The 18,450-nt window shown below is 38.7% G+C and overlaps 1 long non-coding RNA gene across 3 annotated transcripts in view; it reads right to left on the bottom strand.

The window, feature by feature from the left end:
* Positions 1 to 15,508, bottom strand: part of LOC128850943 (uncharacterized) — a 29,647-nt gene extending 14,139 nt beyond the window's left edge. For 2 of the 3 annotated variants that reach the window (XR_008448204.1, XR_008448205.1), the window contains exons 1-3: positions 15,392 to 15,508; positions 3,557 to 3,669; positions 3,281 to 3,477 (exon numbers count right to left, since the gene is read on the bottom strand). This is a non-coding gene — a long non-coding RNA (uncharacterized LOC128850943). Of the gene's footprint in view, positions 1 to 703; positions 3,478 to 3,556; positions 3,670 to 15,391 lie in introns of those variants that run through there. The other variant, XR_008448203.1, reaches the window with a different exon arrangement.
* Positions 15,509 to 18,450: the final 2,942 nt, after the last annotated feature.

The raw sequence follows: 18,450 nt of genomic DNA, 5'->3' as shown, positions 1-18,450 counted from the left end.
CAAACTGAGCATATGCTTAATTAATTTGGGAGGGGAGGAGTTAGTTTTTAGCAAGATCTAAACTTTGTGATCATCCTTCCTGTTGAGGAGAAAAAAAAATCTTGCTAATATCAAGTCTTCTTAAAAATGGTTTTTGGTTCATAAGAGTTTAGTCATTTGTGTCAAAAGACAAATAATTTTCTGATTCTTCATAATTTAGTACTAATAATTTCTCTTTCTCGAGGAAAGAAGACAGCTGTGGATCCAAGTGGCCAGAGTAGAGTCCTTAAAGCAACTTCCAAACAATGTCAAAAAAAAAAAGGGGGGAAAGAATCCATTGTCTACACTCTGGGTAGAGCTGCCCTAATGTCATCACAATGTGCATTTTAGAAAAAGCAGAGGCAGTTTTTAACAATTTCAAATAATTGTGTGAAAATAGCCTTGATCTCTCCTTAAACTACTAAATCTTTTTAATGCTTCTCAAAAAAAAAAGGGCTCGAAATGGATTTAAACAGCTTTGATGAATGTGAAACTTATCTCTCTGCTTGTAATATTTCCAGAAATAGTGCTATTAAGTTGATTTGTGCATGGACACAAATCATTCGCAAATTGGACCCTTCACGTTAAAAAGATTTTAGTCAGTGTTTAACTCTTTGGATGAAAACCATGTTCAAAACGGGCTTTTAGAGTATAAACCGTGAGTTCTATAAAATGGGGCATTGATCTTTCTTATCCTTAATATTTAGTGTCATGGGCATTGCACGTCAGAAACTATGTTGGTCACTGACACAAAGTTGCCTTCTGCTTATGCCTGAAGGCAGTTAGCATCAGTCTGCTGAACTATCTTCTGACACCTCCTGAGGCAGAGAGGACTTTTTCATCTATCACTGACAGTCTTTTCCACTTACTGGAGGTGATTATATCCCTCGAATTCACATGGGAACCAACCATAGGAACATCCACAGCTACGATACACAAGCCCACACATCCGATCCCCAGACACAATTCAGTGGAGCCTTCTAGTCCCCTTCCCTCTCGCCTTTATTTTAGTGAGACGGTTTTAACTTTGGGTACTCAGAAACATGGTTTTCCCCTTCTGTGCCTGCTTTTTGAAATCTCAGAAGACGGGCTATTTCAATACCCATCCCTATCAAGGGACTAGAGAATAATACAGTCCACAGCTGCCATGTCATTCCTTTTTATTCCTGTTTAATTACTCACTACTTTTTTTTTTCCTCTTAAAGAAAAACAATTGCTTGGCTTTCATAATATTTCAACAGCGTTCCATACTAAAGACTGACGCCACAGTTTCTTGAATACAAACTAAATGAGCTAGAGCCACAGATCTAGTTCACTACCTTTTTGTCTAGCAGATTCAGACAGATGGTATCAACCAGTTGGAACACTCTTAGTTATAAGCCATTAAGATGAGCAGCGGGTCAGAGCCTTAAAAAATAGGTAAGTATGTATTTGCTTATAAAATGAGTTTCTAACTACTGAACAGTATAATTTAGTAAAATGGAGGCAAACCAATTTCTGTTATGAAACTGCTGGAATACCAATTTCTGACTCTGGTGATCAGAACTATTCTCATTTTCACTTAGCTTTATTGTAAAAGTGAGTGAATTAGCAGAGAATGCCCTCCTTTAATTTTGGATATTCCTCAGACATCTGGATAACTGGGTGTCCATTTTTAAAAGCATACTACAAAACTTCCACATATTTCAAGAGGTTTTGATTGTGCCTTCAAAAACCTATTCCTAATGCAGATTTTCTTGGGTTTGAGTGAAAAGCTGAAAGAGGAGATCCTTATAAGCAAAGAGCAATTTTGCTAAGCTGTGTTTTCCTTTAGATCTATATTATTTTAATTCAAGCTCTTCAGGACAAAGACCATCTCCTCTTATCTGTCTGGAATGTGCATACAAAAAATGAAGAAGAAGACAATTCTAAGGGAAATTTTGCAATAGTTTTAAATGCTATACGGTATTACCAGTATGAACAGCTTTATTAGATCCTTGTATTAACAAGTCTTAGTACAGTATATTAGTAGCAGCTGGCTCTGCATTAATTATCTACTAGTTTAAATATGACTGCAATATGTATTTATAGTGGTCAGAAAATTTGTCATTACCTTAGCTAACTTTGTCTTGGTAAAGTAACTCAAAGTGTTGTAAACTTTAATGATAAATTGGCCTGGGTCATCAGTGTAACTATCCAGTACTGCATTTTATTTTATCCCAATCAAGCCCAGAGTGACTTTAAGAATGACCACTGTACAGATATATGTCATTCAACATCACATCAAACAATTACATCACCAGCCTTTACAAATCTTGAAGACTGTCTCAATGGGGTTGAATCAACACCCAAACCAGAAAACACGTTTCTCTTCTTGAACTAAACTAAATATTTTGTTTCAGATCTGCTCAACATTTATCTGTGTTGCCCTGCAGTATCTTTGTGCCTGACATCCAAGGGACCAAGATCTATACAGAAACAACTCCTTAGCTGGTTTACATTCCACATGTCATAACTGGATGTCTTTTTTGGGGCAAACCTGGGGATTTGTATGGTGATGTACCTTGTGGCACACACAGAAAATCTCTCTGTAGGAAAAAATTAATGCAAGGTGTCTATACTTCAGCTCTTGTAAGGCGTCAAGATCATTTCAGGGGGACTTACATTGGTATTGAACTGAGATAAAATGTAATGCTTTGGTTTCATTCAAAAAGAGTTATTCACTGTTGCAGTTTTGTAACATTCAGGGTTTCCTTTAGATCAGAAACACTAAATTGGCATGTTTTGACAATTCTGAACTTTGTGATTTTTAGAAGTTTCAGTAGTCAATGTTTGACTTTCTGTTCCAAATTGGGATAAAAGTGAATATGAAGACAGTGAAATTTTCAGTGGGACTGAAAACATATGTTCTTTCAGCCCTAGCTGTATCCTCATTCCACATAAAAAGAGTTTCAGATATTTGCCAGGGATACTGAATTTTGACTAGTTTCAGCTTATTTCCTTACAATATAAAACAGTGGGGATGCAACATTTGTATAACTGTAATAGGTGACTTTGTTTATTAGTTGGCCTTCTCAGAAGTGAAAATTTTAGCATGAGAAAATGAAAATGCAGCATATGTTTGAGTTTTTCTAAAGAGGTATAAACTTGAGTCTTTCTTCTTGCATTGATTCTGTTTTATTTTCCTCAGGGGATTCAGTGTTTCTGCCTGATATGCCCATACCCCTGTGTGCTTCTTAAGCAGAAAAAAATGAAATGGAGATGATACTTCTGTCGGGAATACCTGTGCCGTGTGGGGATATACCAGCTCCAGGCCTCTTACTTGACAACATCCTTGGGAAAGGTTCAGACACAAGGGTTCCCACAGAGACTCAGGCAATTGAAAATCACTTTCTGATATGTCTTTAGGATCTCTGTCATGCTCAAGTGCGGTGTATAATCTGGTCTTCAGTGTCTTCTCCCATTGTAAAAACATGCATACTGGCAAAAAAAGTGGAGGTTAAATATCTGTCTTATGTTTTAAATGAACAGCAAAAGAAATTAGCCCATTGCAGCCTACCTGGTGTGTGTCATCCATCTATACAGAGACACATTTGCAGTCAAGGCATTGATCTAGATGAGAATGAGCTTCTTCCCATGCCTGCTGAAAAGGTTGGAACCTTTATCTTGCTCCTGGAGAAAGAGAGGTGAGCACAATGCATTTAGTTCCAGTGAGATGTTACCTGTAGCATCCTCCATATCTTGTCACCATGACACTGAAAAATAGTATCACCTCTCTAAAAATCTCCACCTCTTAAGATTTCAAGATACACCAAGTTATTTTTCATCTCACACGTGTTACAGAGTCTCAAAGTGCCAAGGGATGTACAACAATGCATGTGTGCTGGAGAAACTTGTATGATTTGTTCTGTGGGGTTTAAACACCTCGTTTTCCCCTGGGGCTTTGCTATTTGGGAACAATTCAAACTCCACTGCAGCAGGCAGGGACACTTTCCCTCTCCAACGCAGATGACCCCTCATTCATCTTCGTCTTTGTCACATTTTAGTCACCTCTCCAGCATGACAGGTAGACTTCCAATGAAAAGATGGTTCTCAGGCTGCAGTAACTGGGGGCGCATGAGACAGTCCAATGGATAAGCCAGCTAAAGCAAAATATGGAGCATATATGATGAGGCTACTCAGACTATGAGATGCCTTTACCTTTGAAAGGCTGGAACACTGCACTCACAGAAGAACAGGGAAGTTCCAAACAGCTTTGGCCTATGTTAGCCCTGATGTGATTCGTGTGCTTTCTGCATCACTCACCTTTTACCTCTGTGGTGAGGCTGAGGATTCTGGGAGAAAGCCATGTAATGTAAATAAGCCATACATGCACAACTGAGAACACACTTTAGTCGCCCAGTGCTTTTTGTGCTCATTTATTTTTTTCAAGTTGGTTTTTTTTTCAGTTCAGAGGCATATACAGGACAAACGCATACAGACGAAAATAGTTCTGGCCAGTTCAGAGTCCAGTTGATTCTGTTTCCAGCTTCTCTGAGTTAGAGCTTCCCACACAATCTATCCTACATACATGTCTCCTAAATCTTTGTTCAGCAAAAAGTGCTGGTGGCCCGAACATCCTAGTGCATTTGTTTGTCGTGATATATTGGGCTGCTGTGATCCTCCCAGCATACACCACACATTTGCCATAAATCAGGTGCTAAACCTGTGCTAATGCCATGCCCTCTGTGCAGAAGTTGAACGCACGTGCACCGCAGTTGTGCAAATTCCCCCACCATGACCCCTCCTGTAGGATCTGAGCAGCTTGTTTTGCTTTGCAAATAGCAGAGACATTAACCACACAAGCCAGTTGCATGCAGCTATTTCAGGCTGTCCAGTATCATTTTATTTTGTATTATTTTATTCGGATTTTAAGTATCAGAAGGGCTCTCCCTGGCTGCTGAGCACAGATTTAGCCAAACCTCAGTCTTGTTTGGAAAGTAGTTTTTAATACCTATCTGCAGTGTGGGTGAAGGTGAAAGTTGTCAGGCTGTGAAAGATGGAATCGGTGTTGGCTGACCTGAAATAGGCTGTAAAGTTCCATTCCTCACAAAGGCAAGATATATTATTGCTGTAACACCATTATTCCGCTCCATCACTTTTAAACCTTGTTCCCATTATCTGCAAGTTAAATATAACCCTATGTAAAAACAGGAAGGACAGCGCTAAGTTGTCCAGCTTAACAGCACACACTTAAAACATAATAGAGCACTTGTTACTGTATTTTATGGAACGGAAACTCCAAATGTAAAGATGTATTAAGGAAATATCTCAAAGTTATTAGGGAAGGATATTTACAATTACAGATTGCTTTATATTATGCTTTTATGAACATCTCAGGAAATGAAATAGCCCTCAGCTGTAGAGAGTGAAGAGGGAGGTAATTTTCCTTAATATGGGTGATAAAATTAATCTGATTGAAATCGCTAGCGATTATTTCGCAGAATACTGAGTGGCAGTACAATCACTTACACTCTTTTATATTTTTTTAGTCAAAGCTCGTGTAGATGAAAGCTAATTACAAAGTAGTGATGTGAAGCGCTAAGGAAATAGTTTGTATAGCATAGAACAGGCACAGCTAATTGGGGTTTGTGATTACACAGATTGTTGTTAGGGAGAATTAACTACCAGCAGTCTCTCCTGCAAAGCTCCTCATCAAGGCAAAGTAAAAATAGACACTGGATCTGTTATTTATCTAATTATGCTATGAATATTTTCACAAGCATGTTACACACTCTCAAATGGTTTGTTGTTCAAAAACTTTCAGTCTCGTGTTGCTTCTGATCAAAGTATCAATATGAAGTTTCTGACATTTGATTTTTTCACTTAATATTATACACTCAGTCCTTCCACTCCACAAAACTATGCCTGGGAACTGAATGGTATAAATTTAAGCATCTATCCATAATGCTGTGGCAGCAGGAATGCATCAAAATTATTGCAAGAAAGGTGACTGGACAGAGAAGATTGCAATGAGTGACCAAAGTAAGAAAAAACAAGATAGGCTTGAAATAGCACTAAGATTTTTTTTTTTTAGCTATTACTGTTTACTAGTAACTAAAACCTTGCAAATATGCAAAAATGCAGGCCTTTGTTTTACACAGCTCTATACAGAACAGGAAGGGGTGGAGGGAGGAGATGTTCCATATGGAGACCCTGATCTTGTAAACTAATCTGCATGGGAGACTCCTTATGCTGCATCGAGCCTCAGTGAAATCATTAGGACTCTGTGTGGTGCAGTGTGTAATCAGGCTGATAATAGATGCTCATTGAATTTGTTACATGTTTTGCTTTGCTTTGTTACTAGCTTTTACTTGCTGACCTGGAGCAGCTCAGAAAGACTGAAAATTGTCATGTGATAAAGTTTCAGAGAAATCTGTAAGTGCTATGTATGAGAGCACTTTCTGTATGAAAGCCACTTAGAGTCCTGATTTCTGATGGATTATTGAATTAACGGATATTAGTTAATAACAGATTCAGCAAACTTTGGTCATCACCAGAATAGCTGCAAGTAGTTTGGAGGAAGGCCCGAGAAGATCTTACTAGTGGGTTATTAAACTCTATATTAGTAGTCCTAGCACAAATGTTTGTCATTCTTCATAGAATTTCTTGGGGAAAGGAAGAGCAATCATGCAAAGCTTAGGCAGTTGCATTCAAACAAATCGGCAGGCATGAATATCACCACTGAAAGGAGCACCACACCTTCCTGTGAGCTTCACTTCCTGGAATTACTGCCTCTTGGTATAAACCTCAGATACTCCCATCTCCATGTGTATAATGTGTCCCTGTACCATCCCTCAAGAACCGCTTGAATAACACCCAGCTGCATACTGCACAGGGGCTGGATGCTTACTATTTCTAAGAGATCTTAGAAGAAAACTGCAGCAGAGAAGCATTTTTCCTCTGCATAATCTCCATTTTCTGTATTATACGGAATGTACAGTCTTTCAGATGCAGTTTAGAAGCCTGAAGGTGAACAGGCAATTCACAGCAGTTTAATATTCATACACAAAATAAAAGAAAAAAGTATAAGAAGCTGCTTCTGACTTTGGGTGGTCAATCTGAGGCACTCGGCTTCTGGTTTGCTTTGTAAAAATTCTGAGTTCCCACAATCTCCACTCCAAGTTAAAATTGAAATGCCCCAAGTCAGAGGACCATTTTAGCATAAGCTCATATGCTTTATTTTGCTTTGCTTTTTTCTTCTATTTTTCTGAAAAATCCTCAGGCTATATCTTGCTAAACTGTGAGTTGTCCTACAGTCTTGCAGTTTCCAAACTTATTTGAACTAACAGCAGATAAAACTTCTGCCAATGCTCCAAAAATTAGTCCTGCTGTGGAAATTCCTCTGCACCCAGAGGCACTTCTAGCTGGCTGGATATCATGGTAGGAGATTATCCTCACCATAGCCTTACGGACTGTGCTTCACAGTCAGAAAATCCCAAGTCCAGGGACAAGTGATTTATACTACCTCTATGCAAAGAAGCCCAGAATATTTGGCCTATAGCAAAAGTTGCATTAAAAAAAAATAGTATTCCATATTCATGGAAAACAATAGGTGTACCAAAATGACTTCAATGGGAAAGTGCTGTTATACTTTTAAATAAAAGAGTTGGCAAGAAAATGTATATACAGAACCAGAGTAAAATGTTTCTTTTAGCTCTGGATAGTCAATTTAAGACAAGCTGGGTCTGATTTTCCAACATGCTGAATTCCTGCAGCTTTCACTGACTTCACACTGAGATACCCAAAATCAAAGCAATAAATATAGCTTAAATGCCTGTAATAGTACTGCTTTCCCAGCCCTCCCCTGCCCCTTTCGAGCAGCAGGACCTCAGTCCCAGTGGACAGCCCTTGACAGGAATCCTGGATATTCCTGCTTTGTAACTTGCATCCTCCCCTTAAGACGGGGGTACAGCTTCACTTTGGGTTCCCTGCCTGGGTCTACATTCTCACAGGTATGGACGGAAGAAGCGTAAGGTATGTGTGACAGTCTGAGTGGAACATGTCTGCATATAGCACTGTTGGGGACTATGGCATACTGTTCTCGTGTCTAAAAAGCCCACATGAAGCAAATTTCATAGACAATGGAAAAACAGCTTGCCCTCTCCTGAGGCAATGGACTTGTAGCTTCTGCTCAACCCCTCTGAGATGTTGTTCCCCTCTTATGGGGCTTATGTAGTAGAGTTTTAATTATCATTTTAACTAAATCCACCTTCTCATGGAAAATTCCTGCAATCACAAGCATCAGGCAGATGAAGAGGACCCTCAGCTGTGCCACACAATGCAAGGGAGGAAACTTAGCAGTGACTTGAAGATGTTCATTTCCGTTCCTACAGTACTACCAGCTGTACTGAGGGTACTCTGCCAAGCTACAGGTATTATTTCCCAGGCGTGGTATCTGCTCGCAATGTGAGGACATGGCATTTTGCAGTCCCCTGCAATGAGGAGAAGACTATGAGGAGGAGAAGGTATATAGAAAAGGAAACCTCATCCACCACTCGCTTTAAAATACATTTGGAAAAGTACCAAGAACAGAGTTACAGCAGACAAAACTGCCCATAGTAAGCATAGGAGGCTCTCATATTTCATGTTAGTACATAGAGGACATACTGGATCAGACAAGTTGTCCACCTCCTTCAGTAAACTGTTAATAAAATTGGCTAGCTTCAGACAAGAATTCCAGCAAATCTGCAATAGGTTGTTACAGAGGCAATTTGCCTACAGGGAAAATTTCCCCCTCATCCACGGACTGTTTTATGCTCTGAAGCATATGAATTTACATCCTTTCCCCAAAGTCTTGGAATTTTTGATTGTTTGATTGTTTGTTTTTCTGCTCTTTACTACAATAACTGTAGATATTTTGGTTATTGCCCATAAAAATTCATAGTACACAGTATTAAAATATCATGTCAAACACCTGTATGTAAATATTTGCTATTTATTTTATCCAGAAAATTAGTACACATATAATGTAAGATTATATTTTTTTCATACTGTTACTAATGGTCTGACAGTAGCAACACACTCTGTTTTACACATATTAGCAGTTTCACAGCCTTTTTGTATGTAGAGAAGATAAAAACTATCTTATATGAGTATATGCAAACTATGAAGGGTCTGGACCTGTGCTAAGTAGTTTCGCTGTGTTCCTCTAATTCATCCACTTCAAGTGACAGACACTGAAAATAAAATAATTTTCAATAAAAATTCTGTAACCTGAAATGAATCCCTACAGGATAATTAGAATATCTTGCACCTAAAAAGTAATCATGTATTTTCCACTTGTGAAGAATCCTCCGTAGATGATTGGCAGCCCTGGGGTGCTGGTCAAACCAGATCTGTAATGTCCATGAGATTTTAACACTCAGCTGAGAGATATCACCATGCCACACTGCTCAGGGACATTTATTTCCTCTAGCATATAGTTTGGTTTGCTGCTCTGAGTAAACAGTCCTGTACTACTTTTTGCACTGCTGTTATTTACGACACTGACTCCACCATGCCTCCTACTTTCCTGTCCCAGCAGTCCACCCTCCCCAACAGCACTTGGTTTAGAACAAAGTCTTCCTTTCCGTGTTTGACCACCTACATTAAAAGTTTTGCCATCATTAAGGATCTTAAGGTTCATTGGGTGGAGATAGATTTTGTTCCAGCCAACTCAAGTCCTAAATATTTTGAGACCTACAACTTATGCATTAGCTTTTGAGAGAATATAAGTCTCATTGCCAGGCCTCGAATCTGGCAGAAAACTGGGCATTCCTATTCCAAAAGTCTCATGCTTGTAAAAATACTACACTGAGCCTGTATCAGGGCATCCTAATTCTCAGTACCACTTATATCCTCGGCTCAAACCTATCCCCTTACAGTCACAGGATTTTCTGCTCAGAGCGTGAGCCAAGCAAATGCAAGTCTTCCCTCAGTCTGTGCTCAAGTGAAACAACCAAATCCACAGTAAAAAATAACTTTGACTTTGCATTTGTAAAGAAACTAACAGGCCAGAACTCTGTAAATCTAATGAACTGCTTTATTGATATTTCTTGTCATTGTTCCTGTGTATTACATAGACACTTAATTAGGATCACCTTTACAATATAGTGAAAAAATTCCCAGAGACTTACAATCCACAAAGGGGACACATGGAGGATAAAGGAGAGAAGAAAAAGATTATCTCATTTAAAGAAATTTAAAGAAATTAATTTAAAATTATCTCATTGTTTTTAATGTGAAAACCTGAGGCAGAGGACTGAAATACTTTTTCAGCCATTGATTTGGGGTGTCAGTTTTCACACCCAGTGATACACTCAGAACTGAACATGTGGTACAAAACTTAAGGAGGATCACCGCTTTGATTTGTTTTCATGGGCACTTCAGGATCAAGATTTCTCAGACACTGTTCAAAACATGTGACTGGGGAATGATTTTTCTGTCTTATGTGCAGTTCTTAGTGTTTCAGCTTTGCATGGAAGTGACTGTGAGACCAGCTGAATTTTTTTTGTGAAAATTAGGAGGAGAAAGCAGTGACTATAGCACTGCTCAGTTATTTATCAGCCTTATAAGAATTGGAGAGTTCTGTCAAATCAGGCAGAAAAGGGATAACACTAATGGATGGGATTAATTCCTATTGGCTAGACAGATAAACTTCCTCAGTTCAGAGAGATTCATTCCTCTGGACACTTACCCCATCCCAAGAGAGATATGTGAGATGAATCACCTTCTGGAATAGCTTATCTTGACCTAATGTATGTTAGGTGTCTACAGATATGTTTGGAGGATCCCATCCTTGCCCAGTGCACCCCAGGTGACCAACAGTTTAGAGGCTGCTGTGCAGTGATTCCCTTCCAGTCACTTCTACTGGAGCTGCTCTGGTTTGTGCAAATGCTGAGGGACCTTTGGCAGGAGACACTGGCAAGGGCAGGACCTAGCACACCAAGGCAACCTTGGTCTGAATCTTTGTTTCATTTCAAATGCAGCAGGAATTGGACAGTTAGACATCATGTGAGTGCTGTAACCAATATAATTTTCTATATTTTTTCTCCATCTCAGAATGAAAAAAAACACTTCAGTAGAAATCCTGGGTTACCTTTCATCATGAAAACTTTGCCATGACTACTACGTAATGTCACGTGGTTTCCCCTTTGGTTCTCCTGACAGTCTTCTGGGAGAACCTCTTAAATAACTCCAGCAAGACACGCTCTACAAGAAATGTGCATAGGTCTAGCACTGAATGAATCACCATGATGGTGCTCAGAGCTTCCTAATGCATGTGTTCAAATACCCAAAGCTTTCCTACTTCCTATGAAGTGTACTTACAGCTCTCCTCTCTCGGAACAAAATGCCTGCAATGTTGTGCTTCCATGACGCAGTTTTTTTCTATTTCATTTCCTGTGCTGGCTGCCCTTTCCCCATACTGACCTCTAATCTGTCTGAGGTGGTTCAGGGAAACCTTCTTGTACCAAAAGCCACCCATCTCCAAGCAGGGGAGTCCAAGAACATAAATTGTTTCCTCACATCCTGGAAGCTCAACACGCTTTTACTATAGCAGCTTTACAGGTAGTAACTGAGCCATTACAATCATGATAGAAATTCATGCATATGCTTGGAGGATGACAGACTATATCTTAATGTAGACCTTTGTACGATGCATAATACTAACTCTATGAATATACGAAGCTGCAATTTATTTACAACTTTGTTTTGTTTATAAAAAATGCCCTATGCATACATTTTACATCAGAATCACTTTTAGTCCACACTTATAAACTAGTAACTATTTACTAGTAGGCATCCACAAGCTTGGTAGAATTCACATTAGTGATGAGAAACACGACGAACTGCATCCCACAAAGGTTTGGGTTCACAATGGGTTCGGTCCTGAGGTTTTGCCATGATGCTTCTAATACAATACATATTCAGTAAAGAGGAAGAAAAAGGGGAATAAGTTGACAGCGTCTTGTGGGAATTTCTCTTCAATTCTTTGCCTGTGGTGCATTTTGCTTGAACATTGCTGTAGTAAGTTTTATCTACATATTTATCTATCTGTCTACAGCAGTGGATATATTGGCCAGAATATTATCCCCGACCTACATCTGGCTTTGTCCTGGCTCTTAAATCTTCATTGTTACCTAATCCTTTGACAAGATCTACAGTGTTCAGCTCCTGGGTGCCTCAATACTACAGTACAAAACAGATTTTCATATAGCTAAATCACCCCATGAAAAATTCCCTTGGTGCCCATTTTCTACTTAAACTGGTGATTAAGTACCTCTATCTACTACAATTTGAAAAACATCAGCATGTTCCTGGGTGCCTATTTTGGCTGGTTAAATAAGTAATTTAGTTTTCATGGGGAAATGTTGTATTGTTTTTTCCCCTGTGATGTTCCCCATGCTGCTTTGTTTTTTTCCTGAATAAAACAGAGAAAAGCCATATATTTCAATGACAGCAACAAGAATAATAAAACAGGACAGATGGGGGAGGGAGTGCCCTTACTTTTGGAGTAATAATTTAAAAAATCATACCACAATTAGCAAAAGAATGAAGTAAATCTAAGCATTTTTATTTAAAAGCTAAACAATTTCTCATTTTTTTCTGTTATCTGTTTCTGGTTTTCTCATCAACAACGAGCACATTTGGTGGGAAATCTGTATCTTGTTAAAAATATCTTCCAAGAATTTTTTTCAGCAGCCCAAGAGTAGTTGTACATATATAGAGAGAAATATAGTTTAAAAATGTTGAACCTGAATGCTAAAGCTAAGAGTGCACATACAGTCTTAATTTAATTCTCCTATGTATGTGCCTAACAGGAGGGACTTGAATTCACATACACTCTTTGGCCTTTTTACACATTCACTGGAACAAAGCAGAAGTAACTGTGGTAGATCTGGACAGATGAGTATTTTCTTTTCCTTGATGGAAACAGGGTCACTGGTCACAGCTGCTTCTACCTCACTTCTGTTTCTGGTTGCATGGCTGCACAAACGGGCAGCATCGGGGCTCTGCTTCAGCTGATGGCATTGGGCAAGTCAACCAATGTGAGAATGGCTGTATTTTGAGGTGTACCTGGCTCTGGACAGGACCATAGAAAAACATCTTCACCATATCACTACGTACCTGACCCATTTTTAAGGATGGGAGAAAATAAGACCCCACTTTTTTTTTTTTTTTTTTTTTTTTTTTTTGGTGGATAGCATTGTACCTCAGCTACGGGCTTTTCTGAGGATGTAGCCAATTGATCCAAGTATAAGTGCCACCCTAATATGTTTAGCATGATTTTAGTACACCTCCCTGGAGGTGTTTAAAAGGCAGGAAGATGAGGTCCTTGAGGATGTGATTTAGTAGTAGACAGGTACAGTTGGACCTTATAATGTCTAAGGTCTTTTCCAACCTAATAATTCTATGATAGTACGTAATCTAGTATCTAGCATGGCTCTAAGTCAGCACTAATAAATAAAATTTATTTTCTGAGACAAAGTACATGGCATGTTCCTGTCTATATGGCTAAGTTCTCTTCTCCCTGCCTTGTTCCTACTGTCACCTGGGGACTGTCCTTGCTCCAACCTATTCCTTGAACAATGCCTAGGAGACTACTAGTGGGCATGTGCCCAAAAGTGCCTAGGAGTTTTTTAGCAATTAAGCAGTATGGATGGTCATAGACCTGGTCCCAACCACTGGTTAACTTGCTAGCAGAGAGGCAGCTGTCATAAGCCATGCAGAGTGATGGTTGGCTCACAGGCGGCTTGTTCTTCTCTGACACAAAGCTGTGACCTGTCTTCTATAATTTTTTAACATTTCCAGGGCTCAGTAGAAAAAAAAATCCCAGGATTATGAGAGCAAACGAAAGCAAGGAATGAAGACTGTCTGCAATCTTGTCCGTAACGCTGGTGACAACCTCAGAATATGAAAATAGATGTTTTTTTGTCCCATGTGTGACCCTTTCCAGGTATGGGCCATTTCTGGTCAAGGGAAATGGAATCAAAGGCGCTCCCACTTCTTTCTTTTAGGAACCAGAGGGTCTAGAATATGGACCTGATTAGCAGTGCTTGTCGCAGTATCAAACACATGCAGAAAAATATGATTTTTCTGTTATTTGGATTCCAAAAGAATTGCAGATAGTTAAGCAATAACTAAGACTCTACTCAGGAGGTGGCAAGCAGCCAGTGTGAGACTGACTAGATAGCACATTCTGGGCTGTTGATTTTTTTTGTGAGTAGATATCCATAAAAGATTTCCCATTTTCCCCTACATTTTAAGCAGCTGTACTGTCTCTTTTATCTGCCTACCAGCCACTTCCCTTACTGATTTTTGAATCTGTTGTGAAATAATTAATATTTTCATAACTGTTGGCAGCTGAATGAAAGAGCACCTATAGCTTCCGGTAAGAGTACGACAGGCAGAGTTCAGTTCATGTATTCCATTTGGCAGCAACTTGCCACTGATCAACAATGTTATAGTCTTCAGCAGCTTTGCTGTGTCTTGTCTGAGACGGTGTTGTAGAGACTGTGAGGGAAAACTGGGTTATTCAAGGCAAAGCCTGAAAGAAGCAAAAGACAAAAATCTATAGGAAAACTAATTTCCTTAGTCTGGCTAGTCTTAGACAACATCTATTCTAAGCTTTAGAGATGCCAGGTGAGGGACAACCAGGCTATACTGGACATATCAGTTTCTGGTGCATCACTTAATTTCATTATGTCAATGCAGTAGCCTAAGTGGCTTTATCCTAGAATATGTTTTCCAATAGTTTCTCAGGAAACACATATATTTCCACACACTACCTTTGAAGAACTGCCTTGTTGTGCACAATTGGTGGGCAAGCCTCCAATGCAAGTAAGCTTCATGCTAGCTTCAACTGTGCTGAAAAGTCTTGTATACAATTGTAAAGTTCATTTTTAGACACAGAGTGCATATTTAAGCTATAGAAAGAAGTATACTCTAAACACATAAATCGCTGTTCAGTTTGGATAGAAATTGTTTTCACAGGCCATTCCTGGCACATTCAAAAGAGCAAACTTAAGGGGTATCACACTTAAGGATCTTTTTCATTTCACTCAGATCAACTCTATGTCTGCACATTGCTTCACCACTGTATGCATCAACTTAGTGGGAAAAAAAATACTACATATTCTGTCTCCAACTTCCTCATACAAAATCAATTTATCCAGAGTAAGATTATGTCCTGCTTCTCCAAAAAGGCTATTTTCATGCTAAATTTCCATATCAAATCTGCAATATTAAGGTGTAGGATTATTTTGCAGACAAAAAAATGTTTTACATGAGAGAAAACTGGATTTCTTCATGTTCAAAGATGGCACGAAACACATATGCTAGGAATATGTTTAAAATGCCAAACTGTGCCTACCTGACACAATCGAACCTGTGAGAAGCGAGGCTGCTGTCATTTTCTGAATTACATGGATTAGTCTGAATTTCTGTAGCTCTGTTAGCCCAGGAACAGCTGAGGTTTACCTTAGTGACTGCAGGCTCAGTTGTTTCTTACCTCACATGTGTTCACTTACAACAACGGGAAACAGTGTAGGCACTGGTTCTGACAGCTTTAAATCAGTTTCTCCTACAGCAGTTAGCTAATGTGTTATTGTGAAATTAAACCAGCTCATTCAGACATTGAAAGATGTAGATAGGAAAACAGCATAAATCTGATTTTGACCTCAGCAATGGAAAATTTCAACCCACACATAAGCATTTCAGCATACTCCAGTGGGGTTGGCTAGAAAGCAACAATTCAGTCTAATCAAAAACTCTAAGTGTGAATATTTAGCTGATTTTTCATTAGTTATTTTTCATTAGGATGAATCCCATCCCAGACAAGTCAGAAGACAGCAGCTCTGATCTCTGGACTGGGGAGGTTCCAGAGGACCAGGTCTGGATAGAAGGAATTGCCTTCCTCTCTGCAATCCTCCCTATGGCTACTGGGTATTTAGCTGCTTCAAAACTTCTGCTTGTGGGAATTGAACCAATGCTGTATTCTGGACGTGGGACTGTTCCAATGCTGTCTGTGTTTATGTAAATAAAAACTGGAATTTAAGTAATGTGCAAATCCCTAAATGCCTCGGTGTGACCAGTACAGATCAGGATCCAAAACATTTATGGTAGTACAGGCACACAAAATAAAACTTCCCAGTTAATTATGGGTTATATTTTGCTGGTTTTACATATGTTTCTGCAATACCTATGAAAAATACATCTCCGAGCTGACATTTTATAAGTGCAGAGCATATGTAATCTCGTAGCTCTGAAACATGCCTGGGATGCTTGATCCTTATCCATTGTAAAATGCCCTCTTAGCTGCCACTAATTATCTGTGGTCAGACAGAATATATGTTCAAATAACATTTTGTGTTTCTGCTAAGGCACTTATTTAACTAATTTCTGGTTTAGCCTTCATTTTTCTTTTGTGAGTTCCAGCCTATTGTTTAACTTGCAGGCAGATCCCAGATTCAGAAATCATCCATGCACATATTAAGAAATGGTTTGTCTGTCAGGGTATTCATAGTCCAGGTTTATATGAACTACTCAGAGTTTCCCCTGCCTCTACACTCTTGTTACTTATTTTACAACTTGTTCTTTTGTCAATTCCTCTGTCTACTGTGACCAAACAGTATCATTTCAATAATGTATTATTAATAGTTGAGCATTAATAATAATAAAGCAATAGCAAAAATTATAATCTTTATCTTTAAATATTCATGCATCAGCAAGACAGAAACTAATTTCAGAATTAATATGTGAATATTTCAAGCAAATGTAAATAATTATACAAGTAGACAATGGCAAAACATCACTTCTCTGTGGGTGCACATAGAATTTAGATATAAACTGTTTTATTCACAGATTAGTATTTTAAATAACCAGAATTTTGAGTATGTATGCCCATTTGTTTTAACGAGTAAGTTCTGAGGATTTCATCATATACTTTATGCTGCTTAGTATCCAGAAAAAAAACAGGAACAACAGATGCCAGTTGCTGAACTTTAGTGCTGTATTTCACACTGTGCTGAATGCAGAAGGTTCATACTAGGAAAATGATGAAAAGCAATACTTCTATAAAAATGAAAACTATAATATTTTGCTTTTCAAATGAAAGGAAAACAGAGCATAACGAAAAAAATGTATGCCACAGAATTAATTTTTATTGTCAATCAATCTAAGACAGATTTCACTTCCTCATAAGTTACATCCCAGGTCATTGCTTCAGAAATAAGTGGATGTTTTCTCACAATGGAAAGAAGTATCCTAGCTTGCCTTGGTACACTGCCACTTGGGAGTAACAGTTTCAAGAAAATTGTGGTTTGGGTTGAGCTGGTCTCTATAGGGTTATGGTTATGGTTTTATTACCCTTCTGGAAGCTAGTCCTATCAGGTCAGGATATTAACAGATTTTTTTGTGTTTATCCTTCAGGATGGAGATCTGATTTTTATAAGAAAAAACTAGTTTTCATCTTAACTATATTTGGCAAGGAAGCACGTAAATGATAGCATAATAATTTGGAAATATGTCCTATGCTACACCATTAGGAATTTGGATAAAGTAAGAGGAGAATGAACATCTACTTGCCCCATCAGTACGAATAAAAGGAAATGAAACTTACGTCAGATGGGCTGATCAGAAAAGTTACAGATGAGCTAAAGTGTACATACTGAGTAATTGTACCACTGCCTTCTGGAAACTTGAAATGAGTCATTACTGATGAACTCCACTGAGAAACTAGTCAATGAAATTATCATGCAGCTAAGTGGTACTAAAAAGAAGGCTCTACCTAAAGTGTGCTTGCTCATAATATACAAAGTGAAATTGTGTGCTGTTGCAAATTGCACAACTGAGAAAAGAAAGGGTTAAAAATTCTCAGCAGCTCCTTAGTTTTTTAAAAAAGAATTTTCTGTTTTATTCAATAAGGCTGTTTGTGTTTAGGATTGCACGCCATGAATATGCATAATATTTAGCTTTATCCTTGTCATTGTTTACAGTATATGCTGCCTCTGCGTTGGCAAACCATATTGTCCATCTTGGACAAGGCACAAAGGATGCTGTGAAAAAAAGGAGGTCAGTTTGAGTTTACCATTATATACATGGGAAATCCCTTGACCCAATGTTTTTTTTTGCAGCCTCTTTGGGTCTTCTTCTAGGCATTGAATTAAATGAAGCCAGGTAGAGGATCTCAAGGGAATTCTCTGTTCCCAAGCTCTAGTTACTGGCTGGGGGATTTCATGGAAACTGAACGGGAACTTCCTTTGGAAGTTTTCCATCTACTTGTGTATTTGCATGTGTACAGATGGTGGGAGCTTTGGAGCTCTCCAAATATTCGCTGATTCGCAGACACACTAAGCCAGCTCTACTGTGACTTGGCCCTCTTTAGGCTACAATCAGAGAAGGTAACATTTCTCTTATACTGTCCCAAATATC

The sequence above is a fragment of the Cuculus canorus genome, chromosome 1 (genome assembly GCF_017976375.1).
Source record: "Cuculus canorus isolate bCucCan1 chromosome 1, bCucCan1.pri, whole genome shotgun sequence".
NCBI classification, from domain to species: Eukaryota; Metazoa; Chordata; class Aves; order Cuculiformes; family Cuculidae; genus Cuculus; species Cuculus canorus.
This window is presented reverse-complemented; position numbering and strand designations above follow the sequence as displayed.